This window comes from Phoxinus phoxinus (genome assembly GCF_949152265.1).
Source record: "Phoxinus phoxinus genome assembly, chromosome: 16".
NCBI classification, from domain to species: domain Eukaryota; kingdom Metazoa; phylum Chordata; class Actinopteri; order Cypriniformes; family Leuciscidae; genus Phoxinus; species Phoxinus phoxinus.
This window is the reverse complement of record NC_136891.1, coordinates 24,418,179-24,437,012: the sequence shown is the minus strand read 5'-3', so window position 1 is coordinate 24,437,012 and position 18,834 is coordinate 24,418,179. Positions and strand designations below refer to the sequence as shown.

Below are 18,834 nucleotides of genomic sequence, written 5' to 3'. Positions count from 1 at the left end.
ATGAGGAGGAGAGTAGGGAATGACATCCCGGATCACTCAAGACCTAAAGTTATGCGTTTATGTTTCAAGTTCATTGAAAACAGTGAAACTTACAGGACCCAAAGTTTCCTGACCATGAAAGACAATCTATTGAAAATAAGCTGCAAAAATGGGTCATTCATATAAAGAGGGTGGAAAATACTTCATTAATACTTGGCTAAAATTATACGTGGACTTAAGGGAGAAAAATTAAATGATCTTTTTTTTTTTTTTTTTTTTGGACCGCAGGCGAATCTCGTCTCTCATCTTCAGCCTAACTGTCAGCACTCAAATGTGATCACCTCTCTCCATGTTAAAAGTTAAATAGAGTTAAATAGTGATGTCCAATTCAATAATGAATCTGCTCTTTTCAATATATCAGATCCAGTTCTGAATGATTTGGTCATGAATCTGATTACTGATACTTTAGTGGTGCTTTAGCATCTTTTTTGAAGTTTTAAAGCCAGTCCTTATAGAGAAAAAAAGTTCAATGGGGATCTATATAGAACCATAGGGTTCTTGACTAAATTTTAAAGAATCATTTATGCCAAAAAGGGTCTATGTAAGAAGAAATGTCTTACTTGATTGCATTATACATTCATGTTTAATAGTCTTTTTTTTCCTAGCGATGAGGAATGTTTACGAGCTGTTTAATTCATAAAATTTTATAAAAAAAAAAAAAAAAATTAAAACAAAGTTAATTAAATAAAACTAAATAAATAAAATTATCCCATGATGGGATCCCCAAAAAGGTTCGATATATAAAGCGCCTGACAGAACCCTTTCTTCTAAAAGTGCACAATGACAATTTATAGCAAGTATTTATTACTATAATTTCCATTCTGATTAGTTTAGTGTTTCCTCTGACCCAGTATAATCCAGTTTGATAGGTATCATTGATGCTTTAACCCAATGATTTGCTGTGTCACAAAGACGACATGCTCTTTTCAGAAATGGCATCCAATATATTAGTGTTGCTTCTCTTTGGGGTCAGTTCGACCTTATAACGTTTGTTTTTGTAGATATTAAAAGGCCCTTCAGGTCTCAGACTACAAACACAACATGAGGGTTAAATTGGTCCATCATGTGTCTCTCTGCCTTTCCCAGGTTTCGAGTAAGTGGCTATTCCTACATTTGGTCCACCCAACAATATAAAAGCAGATCAAAGAGGATATGTTAAAGGGGTCATGACATGAGAAATCAAATTTGCCTTGATCTTTTGTTTTGACATATAAAAAGCTCTTTGTACCATAAAATCATCTTGTTTTGTAGCTTAAAATGTCCTCCTCATAGACAAAGCATTTATTTAATCCAAAAATGGGTTGTTTTGATATTGCAGGATCTGTGACGTCACACGGGCAGATACACTTGCATATGACTGCCTCCAGAGCAAGACATTGACAAATAGTTATACATCATCACACCTTAGGCCCCGCCCACTGCAAATAGAATCCATTATAATCACTCACGCTGCTACACTGGATACAGTATACAGATGTGCATTCGGTCTCTGACAAACTCCACGCACTTGAGTCTGCTGACAAGGGGACAAATGGAAGAGTAAAGGGAAACATAAAGGAACGCTTTCTGTAGAAACTTCAAAAGAATCCCAGCATCAGGAACCAGTTTATTTTTAATGGCGTCATGGATCGCGTGGATTGTATATTTGTTCAGAGCATTTGACTGCTGTTTTGTAAACACACCTCTTTAAAAAGATGAACCACGAACTGTATTGGATCTGACAGCATGTTTTCAAAACACTTAATTGCAAAAGCGAGTGGCCGTTGATACTGTTTGCAATGATGTTAACCAATCATAACAGTGGCCATTTACCATTTACCGACAGAGGGTCAGAATGGGGATTGACGAATAACCGTTTTTCCGCATATGTATATATACTGTAAATATTTTATTTTTTTTGTGCAAAACATTATTAACATTATAAGTGTACCTCAAGTAACATATTAAAATAATTTTAAAAAAAAATCATGTCATGACCCCTTTAAAAGAATGCTCTCAATTCAAACACGAGAATTGTTTACAATTCAACATTGTATTGATTTACATTTTTTAATTTGGCCCAGCATGTTTTACAGTGCATTTCTCCCCATTGTTTTAACATACAGGGAGTTCAGCAACATTAAGCCTGCCTCACCCTTTCAAAGAACACACACACACACACACTAAGGACATACATATTTCAGGCTAATTGCAGTGAGGAGAAATGATTCATATTCTGCCTCTGTCTGCAAATATTCAGATTAATGGGGGATTGGGACCAGACAAACTCACACATGCACAACATGCACGAGGGTCAACGACACGATTCTCTCGCTTTTCTAACCTGGATCTAATAATTTTTTCCATAAATTCAATAAAAATTAATTTAAATTTTTGGGGGGGATGGGGGCATAGAGTCAAAAAGACAGCATATTGAGTAAAAAGGCATTGTGGGGGGGGGGGGGGGGGGTCAAAATAATAATAATAATAATTTGACCAATTTATGAAAAAAGCTACACTCTGATTGTAAAATATAATGTGACTCTTCATGATTACAGCCTTTTTAAACGTGTTTGTTAAAAAATACTTTTTTGAAAATGATAATTAAGATATGTAAATTCACATCTATTCAAGGTGCAAGAAATACATGTTATTAGTTTTTTTGCTTGATGGTTTTACTACATATATCTGACCACATATTTTTAAAACCCCATTAAATCATGTGGATTTGGAAATTTGCTTTTTTAATCATGAATACTATAGTATTACTATACTAATACTATTGACAAAAATAACCTAATGTCCCTCTTTATTCAATATAATTATCAACACACCAATGTCATTGTGATTGTAGGAGCCAAACAGTATTAATTCAGTTAATTTAGGCCACGTTCATGCACACGCACACACACAATTTAACCCGTACTCAACCATTAAATCCCAACTAACCCCTCAAGCACAAATTAAAACCCTTCTTTTCGTCGCCTTCATCTTCATTTGTGTCACACACATACACACACACACACACACACACACACACACACACACACACACACACACACACACACACACACACACACACACACACACACACATACACAAGGGACCAAATATGGAACTGGGTGGAGCTCATCTCTAACAGCCCTTGAAATCCAATGAAATCCACTCAGAACTCCTAGTGCAAGTAAAATATTTAATCACATTCATACGAAAAGCTACAGAGCATGTCAACGACTTCCTTATTTCACCAAAGGCAACACCTCGAAACGTCAAGAAAGCGTTCCCTGCCCATCCACGCCATAAACCGTATACTATTCGCCCAGCAGGTGTACATCATTACGCAAATACGACTAATCCTTGAAGCCAACATCTAAATATGACTGTTATTATTTTTCCTGCCCCCTGCCTTCGCCCTTCACCTCTCAAACACACACGGCCTTGTTAGCGAGCGTTCACATTAAGCCCGTTTCATCATGCAAACCGACGGACTCCATTTTCATTAACGCACATCCACGATTTCCACCCTCATAAAGGACAGTGGGCCGTCAATCATGAGGAATATTAGATGAGAAGGGAAGAGATGGCTTTTTAATCACTTTAAGTGAAGAGGAAGGACAGGTGAGCTTTCTGAAAGCCTCCAAGAATATTCCCTGCACCATCAGTCCATATATATGATAATGAATATCTAAGATTTGAGGCCGCATACCGAGGTCACACAAACACCAGTCATAAATACGCACACATGCTGGATGATATGCAATTATTTGATTTAAGCCTGACAGTTTTGAGAAGATGCAAGTAAATTGAGGTGATATGCTTGAAATTCTCTCCCGGATTTCATATCGGATAATGCTAATGATCCGGGAGTATCTGTAATGGAAAATACTTCATTTAATTCAAAAAGATACTTCAGATAAAGAGCTTCCTTCCAGGGTTGGCCTCCACAGTATTGCCATCCTAATTATAAATTGAGGCCGCATGCTAACACGCATACTTTGTCAGCACATGTGTGTGTTATGCTTTATTAATTAAGCTGAGAGATGAATAAATAAACATGACAGAAGTGTCTCATTAAAAATAAACCACACACTACCCTCCAGACCCCATCACACCTTTAACACCCCTGTGTGTGTGTGTGTGTGTGTGTGTGTGTGTGTGTGTGTGTGTGTGTGTGTGTGTGTGTGTGTGTGTGTGTGTGTGTGTGTGTGTGTGTGTGTGTGTGTGTGTGTGTGTGTGTGTGTGTGTGTATATTAGCGTTTCATATCAAGGCCTCTTTAACCTTGTGTGTCCATGGCTTCCATTTGAGCTCTGACTGTTTGTTTAACCTCCCCACCTCTTTCTTTCTCCTGGGTAGCCGGGCTATATGCAGTGTCCTACTGTTTTAACAGGTGACAGAAGTGTTGTGGTCTCTATGTCAGCCTGGATGTCTGTGATTGTGAGCATGTGCCCAAACCGATTTGAACGAGATGGAGAAAGAGCATAGAAAAGCCTTAGATTCATGCTGGATATATCACATTCCAGTTGAGCATGTGTATCAGTGCTCTCAAGGCACCAGAAGTATAATATAAAATATAATTGATATTTATTTTAAATGTATTATTTTGGATTAAAAGTTACTGATGTGGTTTAAAATAATAATTCGTAAAATAATATTTAGTAATTATTTTGTATAAATATTAATATTGAATTATTATTATTATTATGCTGCTGTTTTCAGATAATAAAAAAAGGTCACTTCCTGGAGGATGATGTGATTGAGAAACTAGCTTTTGTTTGTTAACAAATACTTAGTGATAGTTAACCCAAAAATGAAAATTCTGTCATTAATTACTCACCCTGATGTCATTCCAAACCCATAAGACCATCTTCAAGGAACTGTGCTGCCGTACCATGGGTGCAGCAGGAGCAATGATATTACGCAGCGCCTGAAAATAGTCCCCAGCTCTGTAACTTCCAACATGACCGGCACTAAGTTTGTACTCTCATTGCGCCTGCTGGTACGGCAGCACAGTTCCTAGTTATTAGGCAGGAATGAGAGTATAGTCCCTATCATATTGGCCAAGAAAATCACAACTTTTCATTTTCCGTTGGTCTTAGTACACGATGTAACTACAGAAGAGTCAAGTTTTAAACAGGAAAAATATTGAAACTCTTTGGTCAATTTTTTGAGAGAGATGCTAACGGTCTAATCAGATTCAATGATCTATGCTAAGCTATGCTAAAAGTGCTACCGCCAGACCCGGAGATCGACTGAATGGATTCGAAAACGGTAAAACTCAATTGTTTAACTCTGGGGGAGTTGGAAAATGAGCCTATTTCCCCAAAAAAGTGGAGTGTTCCTTTAATTCAACAACCGCATGCGTGTGATGCTGACGCAGGACCCGGCCAATACTGAGCCGGTGAACCCAAAAGCGCTGCGCTATGTTTACAATGTGAACAGTGTCAGAGACTGAAATTGTTGAATAAAGTCATTATTTTGGAGGGGTTTTGCACACAAAAAGTATTCTAGTCGCTTCATGCCATTAAGGTTGAACCACTGTAGTCACATGGACTATTTTAACGATGTATTTACTACCTTTCTGGGCCTTGAAAGTGGTAATGACGTTGCAGTCTATGGAGGGGTCAGAAAGCTCTCGGATTGCGTCAAAAATATCTTAATTTGTGTTCCGAAGATGAATGAAGGTCTTACGGGTTTGGAACAACATGAGGGTGAGTAATTACTGACGTCATTTTCATTTTTGGGTGAACTACCCCTTTAAGGCCAGTTCGCACTAAGAATGATAACTATAAATATAACTAACAATGATTATATTAGAGTCCACACCAGTGGATGATATTGTTCTGTTTATTTTAAGAGAGCGCTGCAGTTTTGTCGCTTAAAATACTCAAGGTGAAAGTGATTCCAACGATATTGTTAATCCGTGTCATTATCGTTATTTGTGGTGTTAACTCTGCTATTCTTTTATATTTTGCTTGAAATGTGATATGGGATGAATGTCATGTGACTGTGTAAAGATTCTGCTGAATTTGCAGACTACACAAAGAGCTCCACAAGTTCTGTATTCAAAAATGATTGTCTCCTGTGTCGTGATAACATTACAAAATCCTAAAGGATGCGAGCGAGCGAGTGCATAAAAGAGAAACCGTGAGTGTGCATTAGCATACCTAATTGTAATGAATCTTGTGTTCAAAATCCACATCAGTCTAATCAACAATAATGAGTCTCTGTCATGTAAAGTGCAGACAGCACAGAGCCAAGAGCACTTTGAAAGCAAAAAAGTTGCCAAAATTGGCACAGTTTGTGTGTTTGGATGATTGCATTACTACAGATGGCCATTAAAAGATCTTTTAATGTGGAGAACAGACACTTGCAGCCTCTGAGAAAAGATAAAAATATAATTAAAACTCCCAAAATGAAGACAAAAAAACTCAAATAAAAGTTAATTTCCAAGCCTCCACCTCAGCAATTACAGTGTATGTTTGCTGCCAGGTGCATTATATGTGCAGTAGAGACCATTATCACTTCCTGTGTGGGTTTACGTACAACCTGTTCAATGCATATAGATCTACAATGCAAACATCCACTCAAAATAGAGTTTCAACGCCAAACAGACACACACACACGTAAAGATACAGAATACAGTGTAATTTTCACTCTCTCACAAACACACACACACACACACCTAAGGACTAAGCCTCTGTGTCAATACATATCCCCAGTTCATTAAACAACGACATGTGTCAGAGGAACAGTTCATTTGCAGTAAATGTCATTCTCTAGTGGCTAGTTTAATAGTCAAAACACACACACACACACACAGTAAGCTGACAAGTAGCTCAACAAGGAATAAAGGAGTATCTCAAATGCCATCAGGTGCTGCTGTACAACCTCAATAAACCAATCGAGAGAGCAAGAGAGTGAAGAGAGGAGAAAATGGAGAGGAAAAGGAGATTTGGAGAAGAGGAGGGGTGAGGGCATGAGAGGGTGGAGAGGATATGAAAAGGAAAGGATGTAGCCTTTGTCATGAAGCTGACAGAACACTTCATCGCAGGACAGAATTACATTATATTTTCCTCAAGTCATTATAATCTGTTCTTCACTTCCTGCTAGCCCTCTATTTCTCCCCCTCTCACACACTCTAGCCCACCTTTTCCTCCCATCGCTACTCAAGATCTGTGTGCGAGAGAGAGAGAGAAATCAGCCAGACCTGGCTGAAGCTGTTTCCTGTTGATCATGGGCAGTAGACATTCGAAAAATGAAAAGTTCCAGGTCTAAAATTGTAATTTATTGTGCCAAATGGGATGTCAATTGAATTCTTAAAGGGTAACTTGTATTGTTACAGTGTCTCTAATATGTAAATGAACAATGTGAACTCTGTTTTGCACCCAGATGTTCCTGTTTATTGTTTTAGCAAAATTATTCTGACAGCTCCAGGGCTTTTGTGTAAATCTACAGATTTGACACCGTATTTTTGTATCAATGCTCACAAAAAGTAAGATTGAGCCCTTCTTCCCGGGTTAGTGACATCACAAACCCTGAAATGTACATAAACCACGCCCCCGGGAACGCAATTTATAGATGATCAAGACAGAATATGCTAATCAATGACTAGAAGATATCTACACATCAGCAATATAAATTCATCAACTAACCATTCAGAAATGTCCTGTTGCATTATACATGTTGTCACTTCTTCTTGAGTCTCTCCATCATTGTCGAATTCCGGTTTGAACATAAAAGGCTAAAATCTTTGACATTTTCAGTGCATGTCTGTGTGAGGGAATGGAAGCTGCTAAGATTGAGCTCTTGAAGCTCCGCCCCCTGTGCCGAGAGCAGCAGCTCATTTGCATTTAAAGGGACAGACACAAAACGGTGCGTTTTTGCTCACCCTCAAAAAGTGACAATTTTAACATGCTATTTACAAATATCCATGTGGTATTTTGATTAAAACTTCACATACACACTCTGGGGACATCAAATACTTATTTTACATCTTGTGAAAAGGGCATTACACCACCCCTTTAAAACAAAATGAAAAGGTTGCTACTCCTATGTAAATAAACTAGGCTACTGCATATTATTTGGCAGTAAATCGTTTATTGGTGAAAAAGGCGTATTAGAATGATTTCTGAAGAATCATGTGACACTGAAGACTGGAGTAATGATACTGAAAATTCAGCTTTGCCATCACAGGAATCATTTACAATTAAAATATAGCCTACTACATTTTTAAAACAGTTATTTTTAAACTGTAATAGGTTTTGACAATATTTTTTGGTTTTACTGTTTTTGGTCATAAATGTAGCCGTGAAAGAGAAAAACATTATTTTGTAAAAAAATGCCAGACACAAACATTTGATGGGTGTTTCGTATGTTATTACTATTGCTGTCATTTTCTTTTTAAATACAATAATACAACAACAATTCATTCAAAGCAGAAATTGATTTTACCATAGTGTGTGGATTTCAGGCAGCTTTGTAGTCTACAGTAAAGTGAATGCTCAGTGAAGCAATATTTCCAGTGGTTCACAGCTTTCCGATTAGTCCATAAAATTTACACAATATTTCAATAGCATATAGTACACTTGAATGACCTGACTCCATTACACATGATAGACATATAACAAACGCAACCTCAGTGGTTTGAATTTATTTGATAAAAAAAGAAAACATGAAAAGAACAGAGAGAGAGAGAGAGAGAGAGAGAGAGAGAGAGAGAGAGAGAGAGTAGCAAATACGAATAACATGAGGTCTGACAGAGCCGACAGCGCGGAACCGCGGATTCATAACACACTACGATCAGTCTGAAGATCTGTACAAAGAACGTGCCCTTCTTGAACAAACGAGAACAGCGTGCTGTGCTCAAATTAATGAGCTGCATGACCAATATGGTTTCAAAACTGGTAGAGAAAAAAAATTACTTTATGTATAATACTTTGCATGAGATTGGCTTTGAAATGCCTAATTTACAACAATTAGCAGTTTAAGATGATTGACGCGTTCTTGAATGTAGCGTGCTATCGGATGCCGCTTGGACATAAATATACACGTACATCTGTGCGCACACAAACATACACGTATATCGAGGTCTGTCTACTGTGGGGGTAGAGGATCAAAACATGACTGAAGGCTCACATACACTCCTGCGGTTTCGCCTGGCAGATGACTGACATCCACAACCAGAGGATTCTGCTCTCTTTGTATTCACAGAGAAAAAAAGAGAGAGAGAGAGAGAGAGAAATCACAGACACGCAGTGCACACAGCACACACATACAAACGCATTGACAAAATATACAGAGCTATTGACAGACAGACAGATAGACGTAATGGACTTAACTGCGAGTTTGACTGGGTTGTGTTTACATTATGTATTGTGAGTTTTGTAAATCTCCTAAATATATCCAGGCAGCACTGCAGTGCAGGAGGTGGTAAACCACTGCAAGGTGTATCAAATCAATGCAGCACCAGCAGAAAGAGAGGGAGAGTGTGTGTGTGTGTGTGTGTGTGTGTGTGTGTGTGTGTGTGTGTGTGTGTGTGTGTGTGTGTGTGTGTGTGTGTGTGTGTGTGTGTGTGTGTGTGTGTGTGTGTGTGTGTGTGTGTGTGTGTGTGTGTGTGTGTGTGTGTGTGTGTGTGTGTGTCGCATAGACACACTAAATAACATCTTAGGTTAAGTGTGCATTTTGATTAACTCGCTATAAAACAATACAAGTGAACACAAATTGATTTTATAGAAAAACAAACACAGTGACTCGACTTGAAACATTACACAAACACGACTAAACAGGACATGTGAGCGATATCCTGCAAGAAATAAAATCGTGTTTTATATTTCCACTGTTTCTCCACAACAGCCAAGTGATAACTGGAGATCAAATGGACATTTTGCTTAATCCTCCTGCTTCTCTGATTTTTTTCTCTCCCTGAAAAAAAAAAAAAACCTTCTAGTAACCTAACGTCTCCTCTGAAGTTTCAGAAGAGCTGTAAGCACAAGCTGTGCTCAGATTTGCCAAGACACCAAAGTCTGGAATCAAACGTCAGAAGTTTCAATATGAGCTCCAACATTAAAGGGATAGTTCACTTTAAAATGAAAATTCTGTCATCATATACTCACCCTCAAGTTGTTTCAAACCTGTATGAATTTCTTTCTTCTGCTGAACACTAAGGAAGACTTTATTTTTTTGAAGAATGACTGCCATAGTATTATTTTTTTCCTACTATGGAAGTCAATGGGACCAGTTAACTGTTTGGTTACTGAGACATTCTTCAAAATATCTTCCTTTGTGTTCAGCAGAAGAAAGAAATTCATACAGGTTTGAAACAACTTGAGGGTGAGTGTATGATGACAGAATTTTCATTTTAAAGTGAACTATCCCTTTAAATTATTCCAAAACTATCTGAGGAATTCTATCCACTGCTATCTGATACTAGTCATTTTAGAGGTCTATGCACCTATATAAAAAGGTCTAGCCTATTGTTTTTAAAAGCAGAAATAAACGCTTTTCTGTGAATGTATGACTTCCGATTCATCAGCCACTATAGGAAAATAATGAGAAGAATTACAAAGTGCAGAAAACGGTAAAACGGTTTGCGCTACAAAGCAGTATGTTTATAATTTAGACTGTTTTGTACAGCTAAAAAAAAAACTAAGCAAATGATTATAAAATTAGCCGTTTAGACGTTAGCCTTAGACTCATCAGACAGGAAGTGAGTGTGTCATACTTTCAGATGGGTGGAAGAACTGGTGGCTCATTGAGATCTAGGCTAGATAAGTGTAAGAGAGTAAGTGTCTATTTGTGTTTTAATTTGAAAAAGGGTGACTCATACCATCTCCAAGCCATTCATCTGATTAATCAAACCTAGCCAAGCACATCCACTGGGGAATTGATTCAAAGTTTTATGAGTTCAATCATGATCAAACTGTCCATATGAATAATAATGTCCCAATACCTTCCTTCTCCCTTCTTCCTTGAACTCATCTCCTTTTCAGTCTAAATCACAACTTTGCCAGACACAATTCCTCTCCAACTAATGCACTCGATTCAGCCGATCTCCACTCCAGTTTAGCGGCCAGCTTTTTAAAGTATTGCCTAAATCAGGGGTTTTCAAACTTTTCAACGCCAAGGATAATCCCCTTGAGGGACCTCTTTTCTAAAATGTGAAAAGCAGCTATATATTTTCCATGTAGAAATGTAATAAAATAGTAGAAAGATAATACGTCTGATAATATAAATGAAACAAAATAAAATTGCTTCGAAAATTCAGCAATTGTTTTTATTTTTTATTTTTATTGTTACGGTAAAGCAAAGTAATAATAAATAATCTGTAAATATACTTACTGAAGTTGAAAGTGTCTCTGAGATTTAAATACTAAATATTATGATATTAATAATGTGTATTGCAAAAAAGCTACAAACTGAATTCTGTACAAACTGAACAGTTATTCTCATGACTTTGATCAGAATAAAATAGTAATATTAGCATTAGATTTGATGAAGTGAATGAAAGTAATGAAATAAACACATCAAAATGTATGTTCCCATTTTGTAAAATCTGTATACAAATACCGTAAGTATTCTATCATGTCATTTCAATGTGTAAAAAAAAAAAAAAAGTCAAAGATTTTCTAGAACAAGAAGTCCTTCATGTTGGTCCTACAATGTTTTGGATAATGACAAGAACAATTAAAGTATAACTAGCTAACGGAAACTACAAAAAAATGTTAAGATGTTTAAACCGTTATGCTAATGTAATAGCTGGTGTGTTTATTTTCTACGGGGAAAAAAACACTGTAGGCCTGTTAGCTCATCTGCTACCTTCATGCTGTGATGTTTCTCTGATTACTATGATTACTACCACAACTGTCCAATCACAGACACAAGACACAGCTTTTATTAGCCAATCCTGATGCAGGAGGTGGGACTTAGCATGGGTGGATACCACCTGAAGTTAGGTTAAGCCCAAAATATACTTCGGCTGCCAACGTTCCGCAATGGTCTGCTTGCAACCTCAAGGCACGGGTATACTTCATTTTCTGTCTCGTGCACAGTTGAGTGCGCAAGTGTCAAAGTATACTCATTTGGCAGTGAGTGCGAAAAGATGCATTCGGCACATGCTCACTATCTAGCGGACGTTGTTTCCAAGTGCTCAAGTCATTCGCACATGCGCTGCTGTGCCCGCACCCTCATGATGACGAAAATTAGTACAGTAGACGAAGAAGATTGCAGAAAGAGCGATATAAAACGAACGCGTCTATCCACGGTTGAGTATTTGAAAGATGTATGGACACAACTGTGAGCTAATCGAAGCGGAGCGAAGAATAAATCCTGCAGAGTTTAGCTCCAACCCTAATCAAACACCCTTGAACCAGATAGTCAAGGGGTTCAAGATTACTTGACAATAACAGGTAAGTGTGCTGGAGCATAATTGGAACTGTATTCTGCAGGAAGGTAGCCTTGGCTACCCCTGGTCTAAACAAAAGGAGGCAACATTCAACAATTTGGGTCACTTCATAACTCCCATTGTGTTATTCCATACTACGGTAACTACTAAAATGTGTTAAATAACGTTTCTGAGTAAGCTACAATTTGGCTCTGGTCCCTCCAAGCCAGCACCCCGTTTCAACCCCCAAAGACTGAGCCCCCCCGGAGATTTGAAATGACATAACGCTCTCTTGAAGCTTCTCTCTTAAAAGGGCTTTTACATGAAAATTTAACAAGTGTGAAATTAGAAATGTTAGCAAATAATAAAAGTAACGCTAGTGGATCGCAGACCCACTGTTGCACGCCATGAACGCTGTAATTGAAAACGCTCTGTCCTGTCATGAAAATAATCTTGAGTAGAAGCAACAGAGGGGAAGAACTAGGCGATATCATGGCGAAATTAAAACACACTGATGAATTAGTTTTGTTTTTGAGTGGCACCTCGTTTAAGCCACCGCTGCGAGCTCAATGTGGAAGGACTGTATCAGCATCTGGTTTCAATACGTTTTGGAGTTCAAGCTGAGCTCATAGTGAGACGCTGATCCTTTCCCCATGTCATCATGCTGGAGATTGAGATCACAAACTGACAGAAACATGATCATATAAACAGGAAGTAGACTGATGTTACTTCCTGGCAGAACATATAAGATAAATAACTGCACAAAAACAATCAATTAAACGATTAAGGGCCTTTCGTAGTGAAATCGGACCTGCCAGCCATCTCCACACAGTCAGGACTGGTAGTATTATAATATTTATAGCCCCTTTTATTGTCAGTGTGAGCATGGGTCCATTTAGTTTATTGAATTCCAAATGATATGCAAATCTAGATGCAGTCACACATGGACTGCCAATGCGGACGTTATCTGATGTCAGCATTCTACATGCACTCAATCATTTCTTACGATGGGAGAGGAAGAAAGGGAGAAAGGGAGAGAGTCGACATTGATAGAGGGGTTACAAAGGAGCACCAAAACACTTCTCACCTGAATGAGACTGAGGGTAAAATACAAAGAGACCTCTGGGGGTTGTAGTAAGACAAATTAAAGAGGAAAGAAAGTAGGTTCAAGTCAGTGTCCACAAAGAAAGAGCGCAAACTAAAAATTTAACAAACTTAGCACTAAAATTTAAAATGATCGTTATTAAATTAAGTCATCACTTTTTTCGGTTGGACTATTTGTTCTTCAGGCAGAATGTAGTAGGTCGTAAGCTCTCCGTAAAAAAATAACATTTACCTTCAACGATCCAATAGCAGACTTCGAATTTATGAGCAGAAATAATACTGCAGTTTATCCTTCAGTCAATGGTAAAAGTATGTTTCCATTAAATACAATACTTAATCATGGCTAACATTATAGGTAGGCTATTTTTTCATGTAAATAACATTCAGAAACTGTATTTGAAATGAATAAGGATCAATACCGGTAAATAAATACTAATACAAAAAGAAAACCAGAAGAAATGTATTATTCATTTGACATTCACAACAAGGACCAATGCACACAGAGGCACGCTGCTGTAGATTGGGTTTGTGTTGAAGAGCCACTAACAAAGTAAGCTTCTCTTAAAATAAAAGTGTAAATGTCATCGGCATCATACATGTCTAAAAGATTGAAGTCTGTTGGGTAAAACAAGAGCTTGTTGATGCAGTTCAGTCTTTCTGCTATTTTATTCCTTTAATCCTGATTGGAGGATTCCATAAATATAAATGTTTTATTAAATTTCAACGCAAAAATATTTAGTAGTACGTAAGATTATATCTTAGTGCCTCTTTACGTCAAAACTGCTAAGTTGTAACTTACACACAGCTGGCGCAACTGGCATCATAATACCATCAAAATGTCAATTTTCCAAAGCAATGGAACAGATTAATTGACAATCAAAAAAACTTGTTAGTTGGAACCCTAGTGCAAAATGAAAACTGAACGGAATCCTCTTCAAGCGGACCTTACTGTCACCTTCCTCTCTGCCACGTCTACTGACAAAGCACTTCTCACTGCAGTCACTGTGACCAAGGCAACAGAGAGAGAGAGAGAGAGAGAGAGAGAGAGAGAGAGAGAGAGAGAGAGAGAGAGAGAGAGAGAGAGAGAGAGAGAGAGAGAGAGAGAGAGAGAGAGAGAGAGAAAACGGAAAAGACAGTTGTATTCGGCTTACCCTCAGTTGTGATAATTCGTTTTGTAATTTATTATGCTTTGAAGTGTGCGTCTATCCCACTGGACGGTGCCAAGAGCCCTATCTGTAAAATGGGTTTCAGAGCCTGCTGCTCTATCTATGCTTGTCACCCACATTCTGCAGTATCTCACACACACTCTCAACTGCTCGTTACACTCTACTTTCATGAGTTACGTGTTTTGATCAAGGGGTCATGTTTTGGCTGGTTAGCATGGCCCTGTTAGCCCCTGCTGGCAGGTGATGGAACCACACCATTTGAATGCAAACATGCATATACACCTATCTAAGTCATTGACAAGTATTGGTTTATTGTGATGACATATTATATGTATGGGTTCTCTGTGGGTAAAACGAGAAGTTTAAGGAAAATGGGATCACAACATGATACAGATTCTAACCTTTTCTTTTTTTCTTTTTTAAGTGCCAGCTTTTTGTGAGACAAACTGTGTTGGGGAAAGGTATTTTTAAAAGTAATGCATTACAATTTTGCATTTCTCTCTAAAAAGGTAACTAATTGCGTTACTTAGTTACTTTTGCATTACTTCTCTCCTGGGCTTGGTCTGCTTGTTTGTTTTTAATAACAAAAAAAGTTATATTTTTGCCAAATGTAAAAGCCCTTTCATATCAAAAGTGAAATTAATAAGCCTCAGGCTAAAGGACATGCAAATTCACACCTGTACAGTAGAGGGCGCTGCTCAAACTAACCTTTCAGCTCTATGCAGAAGAAAGTTCAACACTCTCCGGCAATAAAAACAAAAAACGAAACACAAATGTGATGTTTATCTAAAGTTATTTATTTCACTTAGGCCCCATCCACACTACTGCGTTTTCATTTAGAAACGGAGACCTTTTGCTACGTTTGCACCTCCCGTCCAGACTACAACGGCAAAAACGAAGACCCAAAACGGAGAAGTTTAGAAACGCTCCTGACCCCGTTTTGCATCTCCGGGGGGCGTTTTAGTGAAGACGGTCAAAATGGAGGACTTTAGAAACGATGACGCAGAGGCTCACGCTCAGCTCTATGATTGGGTGTCATCAGTCATGGCGTATCCTTCCATGATTCGTCAGCCACCCATCACATGACCCGTTCCCGGGAAGAAAACATACAAAAACAGCCTGGACTACGTAACGTTAGTGACTGCAACATGGATAACGAATTACAAGCATTACTGACGTTGATGTCTTTGCTAGCAGCTGTTGTGCAAGTAAAGTCTGCATTTTACAATGCTATAAGAACTGCCTACATGCGCCTGTTTACACCGGCACGCGCACGCCCAGTGTTGGTGAATGGTCACGTGATCCGCGTTTTCAGTCGTTTTAATGTGGACGGAGATCAATTCTAATACGCAGCTAAAACGCTGGTGTGGACGGAGATCGTATTCGTTTTAATTCTCCATTTCTAAACTAAAACGCAGTAGTCTGGATGAGGCCTTAGCATGGTTGAATTGGATCATCGAAGGTCAGCAGCAAAGACATTGCTTAATAAAGTGAGTTTAAATATAAAGTATATTTGTGTAATTTAACATTGAATTTCATTATTTTAGGTTCGCGATAGGCTAGTCTACTTTGTTTTTCCATGTATTGCCTGAGATCACTCCTGGTACTGATTTGAAAAAGTAACTCAGATATTAGGCTGTAAATTTGTCAAATTTAAAAGTAATGCGTTACTTTACTAGTTACTTGAACAAAGTAATCTGATTACGTAACTCACGTTAATGCATTTCCTCCAACACTGGTGACATGTGCTTCCCCCTGTACACCTGCATCACAGCCTGACTTGAACCAACATTACCCACATGAGCACCACAGTCCCATTTTTGTATACATAATGGGATTTCATGCTAAAACAATAAAATAAAGCCACATGAAGTTTGTTGTCGCGGTTTCATTCATAGCATGACTGACAAATATTGATTAGCCTACGTCTTGGTCAAGTTTCATACATTAAAGTTGTGCATCTAAAACACAGCGCAAAAACGTTTTTGCGATATATGGGAGTTTTTGCAACATTTTGGGTGTATTTTCAATTCGCAATTTCTATTTGCGCAATTTAAAGGGTAATGGAAACTACTGACGCTCAAACGCGGATTTGTTCTATGTGTCTAAAGGAGTAAAAAGAACAAACTAGTCTAATAAACCACATCATTTAGCTTAAGGGGATGAAACTGCCTTGTTCTGTTGTCCACAATGGAAGGTGTTGAGCGCCGCTCTGGACTATATGAGATAATAAATGCTTATAATTATCTATCGATGCTGAGGAAGTTTAAAAGGAGGTAAACCTTCATATCATGTAGTCACAGCGAGATTAGGTATGTTCCTCCGATCTTTAAAAAAAGAAAAAAAAAATTCTAAAACAACAGTGAGGAATCAATTCCAGAGTCAAATCCAGAACCAGAAATCTGAAAAAAGTTAACAGCCCTATTTGAAACCAAACTTAGAAAACATTTTTCTTTCTTCTAAAATGATTTTCTCAGTGAGCAGTACAACTTCTTTTTTTTATCTATGAGCAAAAGCAAAGAAAGTTTTCTCTCCATGTGTCTCAAATGGGCCATGGAGCCCCAGCACCCTCAGGACTGACCCCATCCACCTCTCAAAGATCCCTAAGGGCCACGTGATTGCCATAAAGCCACACTATTTTTAGCACCAAGGCTGTTACCATGACAATGGAGTGCTTGCTGGACTCCCTGGTGACTTGGCTTGTGTCATTACAGGTGAAGAACTCAAATCCTGAGGTTGTATATGTGTGCGACAACAACAGAACATTCCATGTCTGAATCACTGGATCGCTAAATGTCACATGCCATTCATGCTCCATTAGCGCATTCCTTGCTATCCTCACACACACGTACAGACACATTGTGACAGAATTTCTTTTATGCATAATTTGCTTATTTGTTTAGTGACCTAGAAACCAAACGACAACAAACCGGATGACAACATTTGCAGTGTCGTTCTGCATTACACACATTTTAAACACAACTGGTATCCTATTATATAACTTAATGGTTGTGTGTATTATATCAATACTCTTGGGGCACATAATACACACTCACACACTCTCGTAAACTCTCATAAATCATGTCAGTTGAACTGGACTACACTAATGCAATGCATTGTTTTGTATTGTTTCCGTTAGTAATCAGTTAGCTCACATGATCCTTCATTCTAGCCATTTACTATTTTTTGTTGTATAATTTACCACTGTCCCAGGTAGCTTATTTCCGTCATTATATGACTATAGATTCATGTTTCTCGTATCAATTTCAAATGAACATTTGTCATTAATTCTGTTATTTGTCAATTAATTAGGCAATAGGTGATATAGAGCGACGTACAGTCAGCCAGTCATTATTGCAAGGATGATACGAGACTCATCTCTCCATCAGAGTAATAAATCGGGGTTTATTTTGTGATAATGACCAGCTGACTGTACACTATCCTGTGAGTTGTACATGTATAAAAATTTGGAAACGCGCTGGAAAGAGTGGAGATTCACTTTGGGATAACTTTGCAAGGAACGACACTAAGTATGAAAACATATTTTAGTGGGAAAAAAATAACAACCCTTTTTTAAGAAATAAAAATATTTAGGGCTATAATTTAAGAATTTGAATTACATGTAGATTTTCCATCCATTCCATCCACAATGAACAGATGTATGCTGATTCTAAGCAAATTGAATTAAACATGATTATTTAAATAAAATTAAATAGATGCATATATAATTAGTGAACTGCCGTTATTTTCTCTCTTTTTTTAGGGCAGAAATCTTTTTTCTTACCCATTTAATTCATGCATTTTTGTTCATTTTAAAGGCCCCCTGTGGTAAAAAATCTAGTTTTTAATGTTGTTTATATGTCTATGTGGTGTTTTTAATGTGCTTTAAGACAAACGATGTGCAAATTCATAAGTCAACACCATTGCTGTGTATTTTCTCTTTAAAACTGCAGTGAACAAAAGACACTCTCAAAAACACTGTTTGAAATCGCTGGTGTTTCTGACGTCACAAACTACCTTGTAACCAATCACATCAACGTGTGATCGTCTACAATTGGATCTCTGAGCTGGTGTGAGTGGAGGCGGGCTAACTTACATATTCATAGAACTATATAAGGCAAGGGTGTAGTTACATTCAAGCTATTTTAAGGCATGAATAATTGTTT

At 37.8% G+C, this 18,834-nt stretch overlaps 1 protein-coding gene across 2 annotated transcripts in view; it reads right to left on the bottom strand.

Annotated features, from left to right (window-relative positions):
* dab1a (DAB adaptor protein 1a) overlaps window positions 1-18,834 on the bottom strand; it is a 410,132-nt gene that overhangs the window by 330,717 nt on the left and 60,581 nt on the right. The window contains exon 1 of one of the 2 annotated variants that reach the window (XM_079584680.1): window positions 14,654-14,795. The exons of the other annotated variant lie outside the window; for it this stretch is intronic. The gene's annotated coding sequence lies outside the window, so the exon portion shown is untranslated. Of the gene's footprint in view, window positions 1-14,653; window positions 14,796-18,834 lie in introns of those variants that run through there. 2 annotated transcript variants of the gene reach the window in all.